This window comes from Nothobranchius furzeri, chromosome 16 (genome assembly GCF_043380555.1).
Source record: "Nothobranchius furzeri strain GRZ-AD chromosome 16, NfurGRZ-RIMD1, whole genome shotgun sequence".
NCBI classification, from domain to species: domain Eukaryota; kingdom Metazoa; phylum Chordata; class Actinopteri; order Cyprinodontiformes; family Nothobranchiidae; genus Nothobranchius; species Nothobranchius furzeri.
Window position 1 is genome coordinate 47,582,053 of NC_091756.1, and position 19,361 is coordinate 47,601,413.

Genomic DNA, 19,361 nt, shown 5'->3' on the forward strand with positions numbered 1-19,361 from the left:
ATATACTGCAGCCGCAGCATCCTCTGCCAGCATTTAAACCGTGTCACGGACACCCTGTTGCTGGATGAAGCATCTTATTTGTTGATGATGAAGAGAAATATACAATTAGTTCCTTGTCATGGATTTGTTTACTTATTCAATGCCATTTATACTTGAACATTTGGATTTGATTACATAGTGTAGTAGTTATTTTAGTAATTTGTTTAAAGTGGATATTTATTTTAAATACATATTTTTTTAAGGTTGACTTGTACAGTGCTCAAGTCAAGTGTGGACTGGAGTTTTAGATTTTCATTTTGATAATGAAGAAAACAATTATATGAGAAAACAAGTGGTGTTTCTTTGATTTGTTTACATATTGTTTATGTTTTGAATGTTTGGATTTGTATAATTTAAACCTGCACTGACTACTGTAACATGTTCCAGAAAAATAAGCTATTTGTTCCTTTACTTGTGAAAAGTTGCACTTTTGCTAAGGCTTTGTGTTATTTTAGGTTTAATAAACACTGTTAAACCTTTTCAGAACTATTTCAGTTTGTGTAGAACAGGACTATCAATGCTTTCTGAACATATGCAACACCGTTTAAAAAATACAGCGATAATACCGAAAACCGTGATAATTTTGGTCACAATAACCGTGAGGTTAAATTTTCATACCGTGACAACCCTAAACACCATAGCAATCCACACCTTCAGGAATGCGATCCACACATCTCTCATGTGCAAGACTCCCATTGCTGAAGCTCTGAAAACAAGAAAGGGCCTCAAATGAGAGGAGAAAGGTCTTCAAGGAAAGTTGTCTTATCTGAACCTACAGCGATTATCAGGATGACTGAGAACCTTCAACAAGAAAAGGGACATTTAGGAGTTTCATTTAGCAGCAAAAAAAGAAAGTGAAGTTGGAGTTTGCACGAGAAAAAATATTATCTAAAATCTTCTCTTATTAACCAAATGGGATAGAATCTAATTGAACTTTTTAAGAACAAGTAGACATACAAGAATAAAAATACTGTAGCATCAAATCCAAAAGAGACAAAGACAGATTTTGATATTTAAAAAACAAGTTTGAACTAAAACCAACTTAAAAATGCTAACAGCCAGTAGAAATAAGGGGTACCAATAAACCTAAAGTCATGAAGATTGACAAAATACACCCAAATAATTAATTTTTATATTTATGACACACTTTGTTTCTGTATTTCACACAACTTTGTCCTCTAATCATTATGGCCTCAAATCTTAGATCTCACTCTGTGAACACTTACACACACACACACACACACACACACACACACACACACACACACACACACACACACACACACACGAGGAGCGTTCATGCTTAAGGTGTGGCATGATGCTGCCAAGACACAAATTGCTGCAACAGCCTGGGTCAAGGCGATACCAAGAACAGGAGCCACGGCAGAGTAAACAAATCATCAAGTGGCTTTGACACTAACAGCTGACACCCGACAAGAACAAAGAAAAAAAAAATACAGGAACAGATCAACTCTTACATCATACAGCTCAACCCATCACCTCTCAAAAGGCACACTGAAACACATTCAGAGCTTTTTTAAGATCAGGGTCTGCACAGACACGTGCTGCAAAACACTAAATCCAGAGAAACACATAAGAGAGTGAATAGACATGTGTTCTCTTGTCGGGTCGCACCACTCCCCACATTCAGAACCAAATCAATGCCGACCGTCCACCCTCCTGCCCCGATTCATCCCGCTCACCTTTGTCAGTCGAGCGCACGTCAATAAAAATCCTGCAGCTCAGTAGAGGAGGAGATCGTAGGAGAACAGAGAGCAGAAAACCACACGGGGGAGAAAGGCAGAGGAGAGGACAAAAGATAGGGGGATGGAATAAAAAAGGGAGAAGAGGGAGAGGTAAAGAACGGTCCAGACAGCCTGAGAGCTCGCCACAATGTGAGCAGTGAGAGAGGGCGAGCGCCAGGTGTCAGTACACATACACTCACTGAGCTACACACACACACACACACACACACACACACGCACACACACACGCACACACACACACACACACACACACACACACGCACACACACACACACAACACACTCAAATTCCCTCAAACCCAGCAGACAAGCCACGCTCTCTCGCTCTCTCATTCTCTCTCTCTCTCTCTCTCTCTTCACTCTTATTCGCCTCCTCCTCTCACTCCATGGCAGCAAAACCTCTCCCTCGTCCTCCGTCTTGGTCTGTAGTCAGCCTGGAATGTTTTAACTATTTCAAAGCCACAGATCATCGAAAACCATTGATTAAAAAATTCTTACTGATCAGTCAAGATTTTTAAAGTCTCTCCTCTTTTGCCACTTGGGGGCAGGAGAAACAAGTTGTCAGCACAAAGTTGATCTAGCCAACAGATCTCAATCTCCTGAATTCCAGGAGGTCTGAAGTGAAATGTCCGACTCCAGCGGTTTTAACCAACATGTTGTTCACATCCTTGCTTGTTTGGGTATTTTACTATGTGAATCAAGATGGAACAAACTTTTTAGCTAACCTTTTAAAGAAATCAATGGATGGCCAGAAACTGAACCTTGTTCATTTGAACGTTTGGTCTCATGTTGAGTGAACAACCAAAATGGGTGTTCTGCTGTTGATGCCAACACCCTTTTCTTAAAACCAGGACAGCCAAATGGCCAATTTACTTTGCTTTTGTCTAAAATGCTATTTTTGTCTGATGTTTTAAATAAACATCTTGTTCACCAGTGGGGAAAAGATGGAGTGCGATAGGTAGGGTTGGGCATCATTCGATTTTGAACGATTCTGATTCCAATTCCTCGTTTCGATTCTGGTTCCTATCGATTCCTGATTCTGATTCTGTCAAGACATGACGTGTTTAACATGAGCCAGCTCTTCACTGGTCCTACTTGATGAAATAATCTTAACTTCAACATGAATTTTAATTCTATGAACAATAGCATCACCTTCATTTAGACAAAAACATGTTTTCAAGAAAAAAAAGAAAAAGACTTGCAGCACAAACAGTGTGTTTGTTTCTGACCACAACCAAAGTCTGGAAGAAGCTTCTGGGATGAGAGGCTAAATGTCTCCAACATATCCAGAAACGTCCAGCTGTTTTCAGGTAAAACTCTCAAGATGATCATTGTTATATCGAGGGATGAAGAAGGTTCCACAACATCTTCTTAGTTTAAACTTTATTATTAACTCGGGTACAGAACATTGCCATTACCATTCTTCAGAGTGCTCTAACTGGAGTGGCATAATCCAGCCTAGCAAGATATATTTTTTACTCTACTCCCTTAGAGAAACTCTGTTGCTTTAGAACCACGAATGGTCCACCAGTGCTGCAGACATCTATAAAATATGAAACAATCCTTTCAACCTTTTAACATGAAGATACTACAATCATGTCCAGGATGACTGAGAACCTACACCTACATGCTGCAGCATCCATTCAGTCAGAACAGAAAGTGAAACTTAAATGTAGCTGCTGTCAGTAACGATCAAACAGATTCTAGACATTAAAACTCTCAACAGAAATTGTTCAGAAAAGAAATTTAAATGTTCACAACTTTGTGTGTGATTTATTATTATTATAATTATTATAATTATGATAATTATTATTATTATTATTATTACGGCTCTTGGAGGGTGCAGACGCTTTTTTCCTCCTCTCCTCCATTTCTTATCCTCAAGGCCTTTGTCTGTCTGTGTGTGCTGGGTGCACGGCTGCTTCTGCATTTTTCTGGAAACTGGAAACTGAAATTCACTTAAATGGATCTCGTCAGTTGGTCAGTCAACGCGATTGATAAAATTTTTTAAAACGATGAGAACGGGAGAGGGGGCTCCCGAATGCCCTGCCGGGACAGACCCAGCTGGACACATCATGGACTCCTGGAAACAGTGGGACTTGATTTGTTTATCTCAACTGTCTGTGGAGGACTCTGAAGATGTGTGGATATTCGTGGTGTTGGTGTCAGGTTTCCTGCTCATTGGCCTTGGAGGCTACCTGGCTTACCGAAAAATTTACAAGATGCCGAGGAATATTGGACCAATCGCGGAGCTCGGAGATGGTTTGCACCGCGCTGTGAATTCACAGACTCACATAATTGTCAAGATGAATCGTAAGCTTGGGACTTTGACAGAGATTCATTCATTGGCACAAAAGATGGATGCCATCAAGGAGAGAGTGGACGAATCAGCACAGATTGGGATAGATTAATGTCCATTATTGGGATTTTGAGAGGTTGAGGACCAACAAACTGTAAGACAGAGAAGAAATTATCTCTGTCTGGCCCCAAAACAATTTCTAATCGGAATCTGGCGCCCTTGAGCCTGCAAGGCTCCAAAGAAAACTCCCCCCTCAGAAGATATGTGGAATGTGCCGTCGCTATGGCAACTCAACTCTGTCTCCTTTCCCAGCCTGGGCGGGACTGCGGGAAGGCCGCTGAAACGTTCCAGGGTCACTGCAACCCTCCAACCCTCAATGCTCCTCCCCCTATCCACACTGAGGTGACATGTGCTGCTTCTATCGTGGCTGCAGGAACTGAAGTGGGGATAGTCCCAACCCGCCACCCCACCTAGTGGACACTTATGTTATCTGAAGTCTGTTGCATATCTGTCTGAGGTGTTTTTTTTTTGCAGAGCAAAGCTGCCCTCCTAGGGGAGGGTAACTCTGGAGTGCCTTATTTTCCCTCCACCTGAACCAATCCTCATGTAACCCCTCTTATCTCTATTAAGGTAGCACGACTCAGGGTTGCGAATGACCACAGTCACCAATTCTTGTCATGTGTCTTGCCCATGTATGTCTGATCTCTGAATTGTGTGTACTGAAATGCTAATTTCCCTCTGGGATTAATAAAGTATCTTTGATTGATTGATTGATTGATTGATTGATTGATTATTTATTGTGACAGAAGCTGGTGTGGTCCACCACAGAGAAGCTTCTCTAGCATGATGACTTTAATTATTCTACAGATTATTGTTCAGCTTTCTGACGCTCACACACACACACACACGAGTGTTGGTGAGCGGCTGCGTCTGACTGCTGATGCTCCGTGTGTTTTTATTTCTGACAGACAGCTGGGTGATCAGCTCTGAAAAGCTTTCATCACAGTTTGCAGATCACGTTTATTTTTTACGGAGATCGGCCGCGGATTCCTCTTCCGGTCGGCATTCTAGGAATCGAAACTAGAAATCGAAATAAAAAACTTTGAACGATTACGGGAAAAACTCACAGTTGGAACCGGTTCCAATTGATGCTCGATGCCCAACCCTAGAAACATCTTCCCCGACTGCTGCTCGGAACCACCGCTCCAGCCACAGGAGTGTGAGAACAGACTGTTGTGAGAGGAGAACGCAGCACTCTCTAAGTGAGACAGTAGAAAGCTGTGTGCTTCACATCAGAGTTTCCAAAAGCAACACTGCTCACGACTGCCTTTGCTAACTAACCTAAGGAGGACAACTTTCCTAAGAAAGCTGTGGGAACCACAGACATCATGGTGTGAACAAAACCTTGACGCATGTGGGGAGCTGACGCTACCAAAACCGGGCCAGGCCAGGCCAGGCCAAATGTGAAAGTCCTATAAGGCCACTCCATTTTCACGTTGGTTTTTCATGTTTCACACTGCTTTGCAACCCTTTCGACCTTCTGTCAACAAAGCACTACAGACCTGTGGAAACTTTAAACGGGCATTTGCAAGTGTGAACTTGATTTGAATCAGTGGTCAACATGCCTCTGCAGAACCTGATGGGCTGCTGAACAGGTGATTCAACCACTGAATCAGCAGCAAAACATATTAAACATGCTGGAAAAGGGATCTCGAGATCCAGGGTTGGGCACACCTGTGTTCCTCAGGCCAGAGTAAGAGAAAAGAAGAGGTTAACTGATACTTAAAGGGACACATGCATCTTGGCTGAACACATTAACAAGATGAAAACGTGCAATGGTAATCTTAAAGGAACTAGTGTTTCCTCCAACAATTATTATTATATAATATGACTAATCTGTTCAAATTGAATACACACACGAATGTGTTTCTGGTGTTTTTCTATGCTATACATTCACTATTAAAATCTCATTTAGACAGGACTCAGAACTCTCATCTCACTTTTAAAGTTGACATGTTCCTGTTATCACCTTTCATGATTTTACAACCCGACCAACACAATCACCACCAAGCTGCCACTTGAGAATTAACACTGTACATAGATTAGAGAAGCAAGAGTTGCTATAAATCAGTCACACTTCAGCCTTACGTCACCTTCATACAGTCACCAGATGTGAAAAGCTAATAACGATCCAGCATGGAGACAAAAAGATCACATAGCATCAACGGTTTCTCCTTATAGTTGATATAAATATCTGAAAATGAGGAAAATGCCACAGGAGAGCAGGAGAAGTGAGCAGAGGTAGAGGTGAGAGAAGTAAAAAATACACACTATTGACGTTGTGATCAGAGATGGAGGAGAGGTTATACCAATGCTTCTTTACCCACGCATGATGCTGCCCACTCCCTACTGCTAGAACTGGGATTCAAAGCTCCCGTGACAAAAGAGCTGCATGAGAGAGACACTCCAACAGAATCCTGATCTGCTCTCTATTTAAATGTCACCCTGCTTCAACACAGCAAGTAAAATCACTCAAACATTTCAAGAACAGCCGTCAAACTACTGGCAACGACACTGTCGGTGGGATATTCGATACCCTGCTGAAGGCAAGTTACAGGGCTGATTTTAGACCTCCATCAGGCCCTTTAACACTGACTTTAACGTCAATCGAGCTACAACTGAAGTGTGCAGAAGGCAGATTTGTGACTCGACAAACTGAGATGTGATTCATATCATCTTTCACACATCAGAAAGCAAAAAGCCTGAAAAGGATGTTCTCTACTGAGATTATGATGATGATTTTGATACGACTGGATGGAAGCACAGCTGAGTACCATCAGCAGCAGTGAGAGCGGCTGTTAACAGCAGATCATACACTCAGGTATATTATTGTTTTATTCTGTAGGTAGCAATGAGTGTACACTGTCTGATCAGCATGGTTAAAAGTACATTATGTGAAAAATAAAGGTCTCCCAACTGTATGGTGTTTGGACAGATTCAAGCAGCTTGTGATTAGTCTGTAGGTTCAAGGAAGTTGGTTCTGAGACTTATTAAGTCCTTTTTCAGACAATTATTATTCAAATCAAAGCCCTAAATGAAGCATGAAAAGTAATTTATTTTAGTTCTCTTGGCATTTATTAACAAACTTCATCTTCGTCTTCGTCTTCCTCCGCTTATCCGGGTCCGGGTCGCGGGGGCAGCATCCCAATTAGGGAGCTCCAGGCCATCCTCTCCCCGGCCTTGTCCACCAGCTCCTCCGGCAGGACCCCAAGGCGTTCCCGGACCAGATTGGAGATGTAACCTCTCCAACGTGTCCTGGGTCGACCCGGGGGCCTTCTGCCGGCAGGACATGCCCGAAACACCTCCCCGGGGAGGCGTCCAGGAGGCATCCTGACCAGATGCCCAAACCACCTCAACTGGCTCCTTTCGATCCGGAGGAGCAGCGGTTCTACTCCGAGTCCCTCCCGAATGTCCGAGCTCCTCACCCTATCTCTAAGGCTGAGCCCGGCCACCCTACGGAGGAAACTCATTTCGGCCGCTTGTATCCGCGATCTCGTTCTTTCGGTCATTACCCAAAGCTCATGACCATAGGTGAGGATTGGGACGTAGATCGACCGGTAAATCGAGAGCCTGGCTTTCTGGCTCAGCTCCCTCTTCCCCACGACAGATCGGCTCAGCGTCCGCATCACTGCAGACGCCGAACCAATCCGCCTGTCGATCTCCCGATCCCTCCTACCCTCACTCGTGAACAAGACCCCGAGATACTTAAACTCCTCCACTTGAGGTAGGACCTCTCCCCCGACCCGGAGGTGGCAAGCCACCCTTTTCCGGTCGAGAACCATGGTCTCAGATTTGGAGGTGCTGATCCTCATCCCAGCCGCTTCACATTCGGCCGCGAACCTACCCAGCAAGAGCTGAAGGTCAGAGCTGGATGAAGCTAGGAGGACCACATCATCCGCAAAAAGCAGAGACGAGATTCTCCTGCCACCAAACTCGACACACTCCACACCACGGCTGTGTCTAGAAATTCTGTCCATAAAAGTGATGAACAGAACCGGTGACAAAGGGCAGCCCTGGCGGAGTCCAACCCTCACTGGGAACAGGTCCGACTTACTACCGGCTATGCGGATTATTAACAAACTCCTAATTCAAAATAAGCAGTTATTATTTTGTATTGTGATATTTGTATCACACGTATATGTGTGTATGTATCCATGCAGGAATAGATGGATGTATTGATTTATCCATGGACGCACATATGTGTAAGTGTGTATATGCACGCGTTTCACCTCATTTCCTCTGGCAATGCGGGTTTCTGGTTCTGGCAGAAGCGTCTCAGAAAAAAGATAATGGTTATAACAGCTTTGAGTCTGAGACTGATTAATGTAAAACACTTTCACAATTTTTAAGCGCCTGTAACATCACTACTGTATGTGCTATTGGGAATGGAAGAGTTGCAACTGGCATTGTAATCAGGTGGTTTAATATGTTTTAATGTACTTTAACCAGCAGGGCAGCTCACATTTCCATATACCTGCTAAATATGAGCAAGAGTTGCTGCTTTAAAGAAACACTAGTGATGGCAGTCTTTATAATAGAATGCTGCACAGCTGTCATAAACATCTTTTATTCCAGGTTAATGTCCACAAATTACATAGCGTTCCATTTGTTTAACCACAGCACCCAGTAATTTTACACAATGACTGTTCCATTTAAAATGGTGGTTTAGAATTAACTGTGTATATGATAAATTACCACTAAAACCATACATTTTGAGCTATTTTATTGTAAAAACAGCCAGACTTGTTGTACTGAGAAGAGATACTTAGGCGGGTACATTCCTGAGTTTGACCTGAGGAAGGTGGTTTGGTAAGGGTGTAAAGGTGATCAAGACAAGGGCAGTATAAGCAACAAGTGGTTCCACCAAAGCGCAGTGCTGACTCCATAAGTGCCTCCCACACTCCAAAAGAAATCAGAAAAGCCACTTCTGACACTTTGGGCACATCGTCTCTAAGCCCCCACAACCTCTCCACAGTGTCTCTGCAGTTTAAGTGGTCTTTGACCTTCAGCATGCTTTCATTATTCTATACATCTGTTTCCATGGTTACACAGTGTTGAGGCCACAGGTGTCTAATGATGAGGTTTGGTGTCTCTGACCCCAGGAAGGAAGAAACCTCCACTAGCTTTTGCTTTGAAAATTTCTAAAAATAACAAATTATTGTTATAACTCATAAAACCTTTGCATACAAACAAGGTTTTCAAACATCAAACCTTAATAATAAAACTATGTATACTTATGACTAAAAAGGGATTAAACATTTTCCCCTCGTAAGGAAACAAAAATGAGCAGGACAACTGATAGCTGATTGATCACCGATACAGCACCTCTTTCTCTGGTAGGCAGGTTGTGTTGGTGCCCAGTTGCTCAGGCAACACACCATGAAGGCCCCTCAGAATGTCAGCTGAAGAACGAAAGTTAAATGACACATTCGGTGAAGCTCAAGAAGGTCAAAGACATTAGACAGTTGTTCATAGTAACCAAAAGGTCAAAGCTCCCCTTAAACAGATGTGCACCATGATGGCAGATTCATTGTGGGAATATTCTCAGATAAATATCTAACCTGCAAGTCAGAGGTAGACAATTGGTCATTGGGTTAATTTAGTCATGTTTTAAATAATCCATTTCAGACATGCCTGGTAAGCAGATTAAAGAACAGGCACATCTGAGGGCAGCACATTTTTAAAGTTGACTTTAATTCCTTCACATGACAGGGTGCTTCAAAGGAAACAATCAGCCCATCCCATTGGTGTCCATTGTAATAAATATTTGTCAGTTGTTCTTATTTAGCAGGGCTAACATGCATAGAACATGCTTCATACCAATCCTGAAACTCAATGTTAGCTGTTTAACCAACCTGCACTAAACCAAAGGCTCTAACATTGATGTGTCATTGTTTCTGACTGATGAACAATCTAAGTCTTACATCACAGTTTTTTGTCAACCATTTTAGCAAAAACTTAGCCAAGAAAACTAGGCAGAATGTAGCAGGAGCCTCAGCAGGCCCAAGCAGTGTTGTGTCTTGCCAATTGCAGGGCTCTATTGGTTTGGGGGGGCCAGTCACAGCTGTTGGTTGGGCGGGATGTTGCTGCCCCAGAGGAAGACGTATCCATCAATACATGTGCATGTGAGTACAAACTTGCCAATGAAGTAGGGCTGGGCAATAAATCGAAAATGTATCGTTATCGAAATTTCTGACTCTTATCGAGATCTTTTTCCCATGTCATTAAATTTGATAATATAATAATGAAAAGATGTGTGCAGGTTGGCAACATTCATGTCCCTTTAAAGTAGCGTTCCAGAGTTTTCCCCTTTCAGAGATTATTTATAATTTTTCAGAAATCCGTAAGAGTGATTATCTTATCATGTACTGTGATATACTGTAATGTAAGCAATATGTCTTTTTTTCCTAGTGGACAACTTTTGTTTCTGCCAATACCTGTAATTATTATCCATTTATTGTTATAGAGGTGAAATCCTCAATATATCGTGATATTGATTTTAGGCCATATCGTCTGGCCCTACGATGAAGTATAAACTAGTCTTTAGAAAAGTCCTGAAAGGGTTGACTTTGTATGGAGACACAGCAGCTGAGAGGACAGAGCCATTGTATCTCCCAGTTGATTTTCTCCCTCCCAGAAATTTCCAGGAACTCCTGTAATGGAAACACAGCTAAACAGCTACTTATGGGTCTATTGGAAAAACTGACATCAGTTCAAAATACAATAATGGTTTATAGGTTTTTGAATTAAGCACTAATGATTTTTTTAATCCATTTTTGGGTCAACAATCAAATAAAATCTGTTATGAATGAAGCAAATAAAGGCCTGTATTAAGTATGCTAACCCTCTGTAGGTGCAACAAATGTTCTGTTAACAGGTTCTGGTTCACTGAAACCCATTCATTCATGTTTCCTTTGGTTCATTAATACAGGAAGGAAGAGAACATTCTGTGGAGCAGTAGGAGCCAATCTGTCGCTCTGTGGAGATCAGCCAGAGTAAGCTCATGTTGAGCTGCTGCCTCCACATCTAACTAATAACATTCGACAGGGCGAAACAATTCATTTCTATGCATTTAATGCAAACACTAATGTATAATGGATATTGCACAGGTGTGCTCTGAATGTGACCAGCAACAAATAAATGTGTGTGTGTGTGTGTGTGTGTGTGTGTGTGTGTGTGTGTGTGTGTGTGTGTGTGTGTGTGTGTAAATCTTTTACAATTCTGCATTTATTAGATTAAAAAAATACACCACCAACTCAGCAGACTGTCATAAATAGAAAAGCTAATACTAAAATGAACTAAATAATGAATGAAAAAAGAAATGAAAATGATGAATTAATATAACTGTTGACTTTTAGATTAAAGTTTACTGAATAGATTGCACATAAATTAAGTCATTAATATTCTAGATGAGGAAATGTCTTATCTTATTATCTGTGATGAAAGAATACGGAGTGTTCAAGATATTAAGGCCTCATCCACAGCTCGATTAAAAAAAATAAAACGAATATCTGCCCTTCCACAAAGTAGCGTCCACACCACTTTTTTGTCGCAGAAAGTAATTTTGTGAAACCTAAAACTAGTTATTTTTGTCCACAGAAAAGTTTAAAACTGAGAAAATGCAAATCTTCAATTTGGCCAGAGTTTTAAAAAAGATTTGCTTTTGTTGCCTAAATCTGTGTTTTCGTGTGGATGACAGGCCGAATCGTAGAAAAATATCTTCGTTTTGGGAGCTACCTGGCTACGTGTGGACAGGGCCTAAGAGGAACGCCAACAATGAGCTGTTCTGCTCATACATGAACGCCATCTAATGAAATCAGACATTTTTCTGGCGTACATGGGAAGCTGCAAATTCAACGTATCAGTTTAAAAAGACCACACATCACAACACTGACAAGTAATTTCTAGTTTAGCAAACTAACATTGTTTCCATGAAAAAGCAGCATTTATGACACTGTTTATTAATAGTTTAACAGGAATGAGCCAGAGCAGCAGGGCTAACAGTGCAGTCTAGAGCCCAACTCTAACTGCATTTAGACTGCATTAGGCCAGGCTGCTGTGTCACTTCTTGCTCGTGCCTCAAAGCTCAAAGCATGTTTTCTAATCTGATGATCTCTAATTAGATCTCTCAACCACTGTGGAGAATGAGCCATCAATTAGACTCCTGTAATTAGGGGGACCAATTTGATTCCTGTCAAACAGCTGCTGCCTTCAGACTTTCTGAGTTACTGGAACCATCAAGAAACTAACACGGCCACAATTTAAAATGCAATAAAATGAACCCAGAGACTAACTGATACTAAGTGATAGACTGAACTTAACACAAATTTACCTTTTTTTATCCAAGGAGGGGGAAATGTATGTATCAGAGGAATATGAAAATATACTTTTTATTTCTTTTACTTAAAGGCAAACTATAAAACTCTTTTAAGTTTAAAAAATATTTTCTTGAACCTGTAATGCTGCTCTTCTCTGGGACCTGCACTTATTTCGATCATCATGCTCACCGTTATACCAGGTCTGCTGATCGACATAGGTCTTCCGCACCAGCGTACCAGGTGGGGCAGCGGGTGTGGTTGTCTATGAAGGACCTCCCTCTTCGGGTTGAGTGCCGCAAGTTGGCTCCTCGCTTCATTGGCCCCTTCCCCGTCTCCAAAGTGAACAACCCTGCAACGGTTCGCCTTCACCTACCGGGACCCCTGAGGGAATGCCCCACATTTAATGTGTCTAAGGTCAAACCTGTCTGTGCCTCCCGTCTTGTGCCCTCCTCCAGGCCCCCTCCTCCCGCCCATTTTCTGGCTGGGGGTCCGGTCCACACGGTGCAACGCCTTCTTCGTTCTCGTCGATGGGGCCGTGGTGTGCAGTACCTGGTGGACTGGGAGGGGTATGGTCCTGAGGAGCGCTCCTGGGTTCCTGCTCGCCACATCCTGGACAAGTCCCTCATCCGGGCTTTCCACCAGGGTCGCCCTGGATTTCCTGGTGGTCCTTTGGGTGCCGTCCCTTGAGGGGGAGGTACTGTAATGCTGCTCTTCTCTGGGACCTGCACTCATTTGGATCATCATGCTCACCTGTATCTAACCTGATTATCTCCACCTGCTCCCCTCACTATTTAAACCCTCCACCTCCCTGTCCTCTCTGCCAGATTATCTTGTGTGCTTCTCTGCTACAGATATCCAGCCATCTAACCAAGACCAAGTTCATGTTCCTGTTCCTGTCTGTTCTGACCAAGTTTATGCCCCTGACCTCGCCTCTTGCTCTACCCTTCCTGGATCCTGTTTGCCTCTCTGCCTCACGGATACCTGATCTGTTTTCTGGATATTGACCACCGAGACCTGCCTAATCCAACTGCAAGTATTCAAATATCTGCCTCCTCGTGTATGACCTCTTGCCTGCCTTTTTTTTTTTGCAATGACAGGGTAAATGAAATGTCACTGTAACATCCAGCAATGGTCGGTTTTTAGGTACAGTTTGACCATTCAACATCTGGTCAAAATGGAGACACGAGACTGCATGTGTTCCCTTTAAATTGGCCTGCCTTCATCCCATCAGCTGGAGCTCAGAGCCTCTCTACAGCTCTGAACACGTGATAACGAATTGTCAACAATGATGTTCTCTCCTAAAGGTCCATCCTTATGGTCCTACTGGATTCTTCATGCCTCCAATTAAGGAACACTCGCAGCTCGGATTAGTTGCTAATCAAAGAATGATTTCCTAAATTAAATATTAACTTCTAAAACTTATAAGCTAGATAATCATTAAATAAACATTTGTTTATTGCTACTTATAATAATTGTAGTAAAATGAAATGTTTTCATTAATCTGTGCTCAATGATTGAAGTTTGAAATGAATCTTATGTTATGATTACATTGATTGAATTATGTTTCAGCATGTTGATATGACAAGTTCATCACCATTTGCACTCACACAAGGACAAAGTAAAGTTAAGTTAAACGCGTGACACATAGATAACCCTTTACCCCAGATCAGAATATCCGGATAAAAGAAGGCGTGTTTCTGAGTTGTCTTGGTAATATTCCTCAACTTGTCAACCTCTGGTTGGCTACACAAATCATAACATGAGAACATTAAAACTGGATCACTCTGGTGATTCATCAGTTCTTGAGAAAAGCTTCAGACCGGCCATCTGAAGCAAAACCTCTTTAACCATCAAAGCTTTTGACACGTCGTCAAAATCTTTTTGCACCTGCGAAGCTGATACAGCAAACAGTTCCTGCAAAACAAGCTGATATTGTTTAGACTCCTTAAGAGTCCGCCAGACGCGCGGTTCCATCCGTGTGTTGTGACCTGGAGACAACTATAAGACCGGTCTAGTAGTTCCACAGTTTCTTCTACGGACCTCGGTGCCTGGAAGTCCGAGGACTTCGACATTCCGGATCTATCACGAGGGTCTTCGAGTGGGTATGTAGACATGACGGATTGCGTCTGATGTGTTTTTGATAATAATAAACTTCATAGCTTAACGCAAACCAAATTCTTTTACATCCAGAACTCAGCTCCTCTAGATACAGAAGTTCTGATAACATTGCATTCACACATAGGTTTCATACATCACATCTAGTTCCATCCATCACAGTAAATGTTAGTTAACCTGTCATGTTTTAATTGTTTGTAAAATAAATTCTTACTTTTATAAACCGGTCATGACTCCCAGGCTCACACCCTCCTCTGCCTCTGCTGCCTCCTCAATCAAGCCCTCAGCCACTTAATTACCATCACTTGCACCCTGTCATCAGCTCATCACACACACCTGCTTCCACTGCTATATATTCACCAGCCAGCCACCAATTCCCTGCCAGATTATTGAACGCTCTTCGCCAGTAGATCTTCCAGCCTTTCACCTTGACTGATCACAGCCTCCGGACCTCGTTTTCACGCCTGACCCCTGCCTACGACTCTGCCTGCCATCACGACCCTCGCCTGTCTTTGACCTCTTCCCTAGCCTGCTCCATTTACATGTTTCACCTCGTTCTGGTTTTTGACCCACGCCTTCTCTCCGACCCTGTCTCGCCCTCCTCGGGTAACGCCACATCTAATATAGACTTTTAAAGGTGCATTACTGTGTTTGGTGTCATCACGGGTCCTTCTAGTTCAGTTCATGACAAAACCTGACTCTTTTCTGAATCAAAACGAGCGAATAAATAAAGAATACTAGAATCTTCTGATTAACACAGTAAAGACCAAGCAAGTTGATATTCTATATTTAGATAGAGTGTCACAGCTTATTGGTCATAAGTAGAGGTAATATACATATTGAGCTCTTAAAGCACTCAATTCTCAAACTCTACATCACTCAGAGCCCTACCACCCTCTGTGGCCAAAATATCGCACTTGCAACTTCAGAGTGCTGGTCTGGTCCCTGTTGCACTTGATAAAAGTGGAGCTGACATGCCTGGCACTGCAGTTTGCTTTCAGCCCGTTTCCTGCATGTTTTAGATCATAACACAGTCAGATTAAAGGGGTATTATGGAAGTTTGACAGCCAAAACAAGTATAGAAATAATAAATTTATTCTTCACACATTCTCCTGCAATGCCCTGGCCCTGTAGAATGAGCCCCGGCATTTTTACTGTGATTGCCTGTTTATCTCGGTTTTTCTGTAAAATCACAAACAAAGAAAGCTGCTAGGGTCGAGCAGGCTGCTTCATGCGCATTCACGCTCAGGCATAGCCTGTAGCATTTGCTATCAGTAGCTTTAGCCGCAGAGAGTGAGGTAGTGCCAACTCAGCGACTTTGTCGCTGTTCCTAACGCCTAGTGATGAACCTAGCTACATTTCTGAGGACCCTTAGCTACTTGCTTCAAGATATTTCCTGCAAATTAGCAACAAAATAGCCATTTTTGCTCCGAACCGTTCTTTGAACGTTGATTCAGCTGTCATCAAGGATATAAAAGCTACAGATAAAGAAAACGTTATGGGTGCTTTAGTTCACTTAGTAAGACGATGGATTTTCATGCGGAAGATCCGGGTTCGAGTCTAGATGTGAACAAAATAGATTTAGTGTTTATTTTTTACATTAATAGTATATTTTTTTACAGTAAGATGCCCAAATTTTTATTTGAGACTCGCCGAATGGCATTGAATTCACAGATAAAAAAGATGTGGGTTCAACTTTCATTTTGGAACAATTTTTCAAGCAAGGGAAGGGAATGGTCTGAGCATGCAGGACTGACCCATCATAAACCTTTGTCGGCTGTGCTGAAGATAAACGTACAGAACCAAATTATTTAATTAATTAGCTGCGCATTCTCCTGTCCTCTGTCCTCCGGGCCACACACACACACACACACACACACACACACACACACACACACACACACACACACACACACACACACACACGGAGCTGACTGTCTCAGCTGTTATTTTCGTTAAGGAGTGTGCACGTACAGCATGCGCACCTCGTGCACGAGCCTACTATTGAAGCTGCCGTTACGCTTTTGGCCTGAGGGGGCAATCGCGAGCATAAAAATTCAAAAGTCCGTAAAGGTGTGAAAAAGACAAACATACAGCAAGGAGATAAGTTTAACTTTTGCTTTCACTAACTGAACACTAGGGGGTGCTAAAAGCAAGCCAAAACTGCCTAGTGTCCCTTTAATAAATCATATCTGATTAAACCATTAGAACATAAATAATCTGTGTGTGTGTGTGTGTGTGTGTGTGTGTGTGTGTGTGTGTGTGTGTGTGTGTGTGTGTGTGTGTGTGTGTGTGTGTGTGTGTGTGCGCACACGTGCATGGTTACCTCAGAAGCCAGATCTTGAATCCGGAAATGATTCCCCACCCGCCTTAGCTGTGTTCCAGTTACAAGTCATTGTTCTGCTCCGAGACCATGCTAATTACCATTGGCAATAGAAAGCTAATAAAAGATTTCTGTGGGTTCTATGTGTTTAAACATTGCAGCACTGTATTTAGTAGTACTAGTTAGCAATTTGTGTCACTGAATTACTGAGATTCAAACTCAGCCCATTTCACATGGCTGCTTGTACGTTTGACCGAAAATTGGATGAACATGAGTGGAGTTTTGAATATTTGATTCTTATTACATTATTTACCAATAGGAAAGGGTAGATTTCACAGGCTCTGTGTTCAATATTTATAACAATTGTGTGGAGCTTCTGGAGCAGAATAAAACTAATAAAATTATCAAGCATCTCATCCTTTCATGAAGAGACTCAGATAAAAATGATTTTCGTTTTCCACCATCAGCTTGCTTTAAAAAAACAGTACATTTTACTGTTAAAGGGATACTTTGTAAATGTTTCATATTTTCATATCATTTTCTTGAGCCAGTATGTGCTAAAGTGACCCTTTAAAGGGTAAATGAAAGGCCACCCAGCCCCTATCGCCCCCTGTGGCCAGAATATCACATTTGCAACTTCACAGTTGCCAGTCCGGTCGGTTGGCGCTCACATACCTGGCACTGCTGTTCACTTACAGCACGTTTCCTTCATGTTTTAGATCATGAACACATCACGCCTGTCTTGGCATCCCTACACTGGCTTCCAGTCTCTTTTAAAATTTTGTTTAAAGTTCTGGTGTTTGTTTTTAAATGTTTAAATGAGTTGGCTCCACGTTATCTGGCAGATCTGATCCATCCTTATGTTCCCGCAAGGAACCTTCGGTCAGCACAACAAGGACTGTTGGTCGTTCCTAAACACAGACTACAATCTCGAGGGGGTCGTGCTTTCTCGGTGCTGGGGCCGAGGCTCTTGAATGAGCAACCTATATATATATATAAACAGGCCACCACGCCTTGCTTTTATTCTTTAGCTTTTATTCAAGAAGAGTCCCATTAACGGATGGCTTAGCACTTTTTGCTGCCCCACCTAGATTTTATCTGCATGTTTTGTTGGTTTTTAAATGGTTTTATATGTTTTTTTTTTTGTATGTTTATTTCTGCTGTGCAGCGCTTTGTTTGGTCCTTGGGCCATGTGAAGGTGCTATAGGAAGGAAGGAAGGAAGGAAGGAAGGAAGGAAGGATGGTAGGAAGGATGGATGGATGGATGGATGGATGGATGGATGGATGGATGGATGGATGGAAGGAAGGAAGGAAGGAAGGAAGGAAGGAAGGAAGGAAGGAAGGAAGGAAGGAAGGAAGGAAGGATGGATGGATGGATGGATGGTTGGTTGGAAGGAAGTTTAATTTAGTGATGAATCATCCCTCTAGACCAGGGGTGTCAAACTCACACGGGGCCGAAATGAAACTCTGGGACGGAGTCGAGGGCCAAACTTAATATTTTTTGAAAAAGCGACGGCAAATTTGCACATTTTCTTTATCAACATATATGCAATTTTGAACCTTTAAATTTGGAAACAAACTTATTTCTGCATTAACACTGAATGTGGAATAACCAAATTACACACGAGCAAGTCAGTTTTAAATAAAAGGCATCAGTGGTATTCATTACTTGTGGTATAATAAGCATTTTTAAAATCTTTTAAATCTTTAAATCTTTTCAATCTTTTCTCACGGGCCAACAACAACATAAAAATATAATTTTATCTTAAATGAAAATGCAACATCTCACCTGTTAACTTTCATGTTTTGGAGCAGAAAAAGAGCATAAAACCAACATATTTAAAGCTCAGTTTGCTCCACTGGTTTACTGTGATGCTTACCTGTTCCAGCCAGATACCTGCATCATGGGGTTGACCTGAGCTGAGGAGGAGACTCCTGTTGTTTTGTTCATCTTCATCATAATAATGACATTAGATGACAACAGGTGCTCACATAGGTTTGTGCCGCTGAACATGTCTGAGCAGCTTGACCACGTTGTTGTGTGTCGTGGAGGAAACACAACCACAGCAGCCACAGAGCCGTGCTGGTTTGAGCGTGTCGCTGTTCGCTGGAGTTATATCAGCTCTGTCTGGAAGTTAGTAGGAAAACTTTCTCTTTCAGTTGTGAACACATTACTGAGCGGCTAGAATCTCCATTTCTGGGCTTCAACGTCAGAAAATAGCTGAGTGAACTCGGCGCCGAGTGAGGAGTGTAGTTTGTCCGAGACAGCGGAGCTGCAGACACCGGCAGCAGGTGCTGGAAAAAACACAAAGGAGGGGGCGCGTCGGCTCCGCGCTGACACCGCAAAGCATCGTGGGAGTTGAAGTCTTTGTGGTAAAATCAGCCAGCGGGCCAGTTTTAATATATTTTTGATATTTATCTCGCGGGCCACATAAAAATGCT

General features: G+C 42.3%; 1 protein-coding gene across 9 annotated transcripts in view; it reads right to left on the reverse strand.

The window, feature by feature from the left end:
• Window positions 1–19,361, reverse strand: part of tanc2b (tetratricopeptide repeat, ankyrin repeat and coiled-coil containing 2b) — a 245,556-nt gene that overhangs the window by 146,712 nt on the left and 79,483 nt on the right. The window contains exon 1 of one of the 9 annotated variants that reach the window (XM_070545733.1): window positions 1,743–2,050. The exons of the other annotated variants lie outside the window; for them this stretch is intronic. The gene's annotated coding sequence lies outside the window, so the exon portion shown is untranslated. Of the gene's footprint in view, window positions 1–1,742; window positions 2,051–19,361 lie in introns of those variants that run through there. 9 annotated transcript variants of the gene reach the window in all.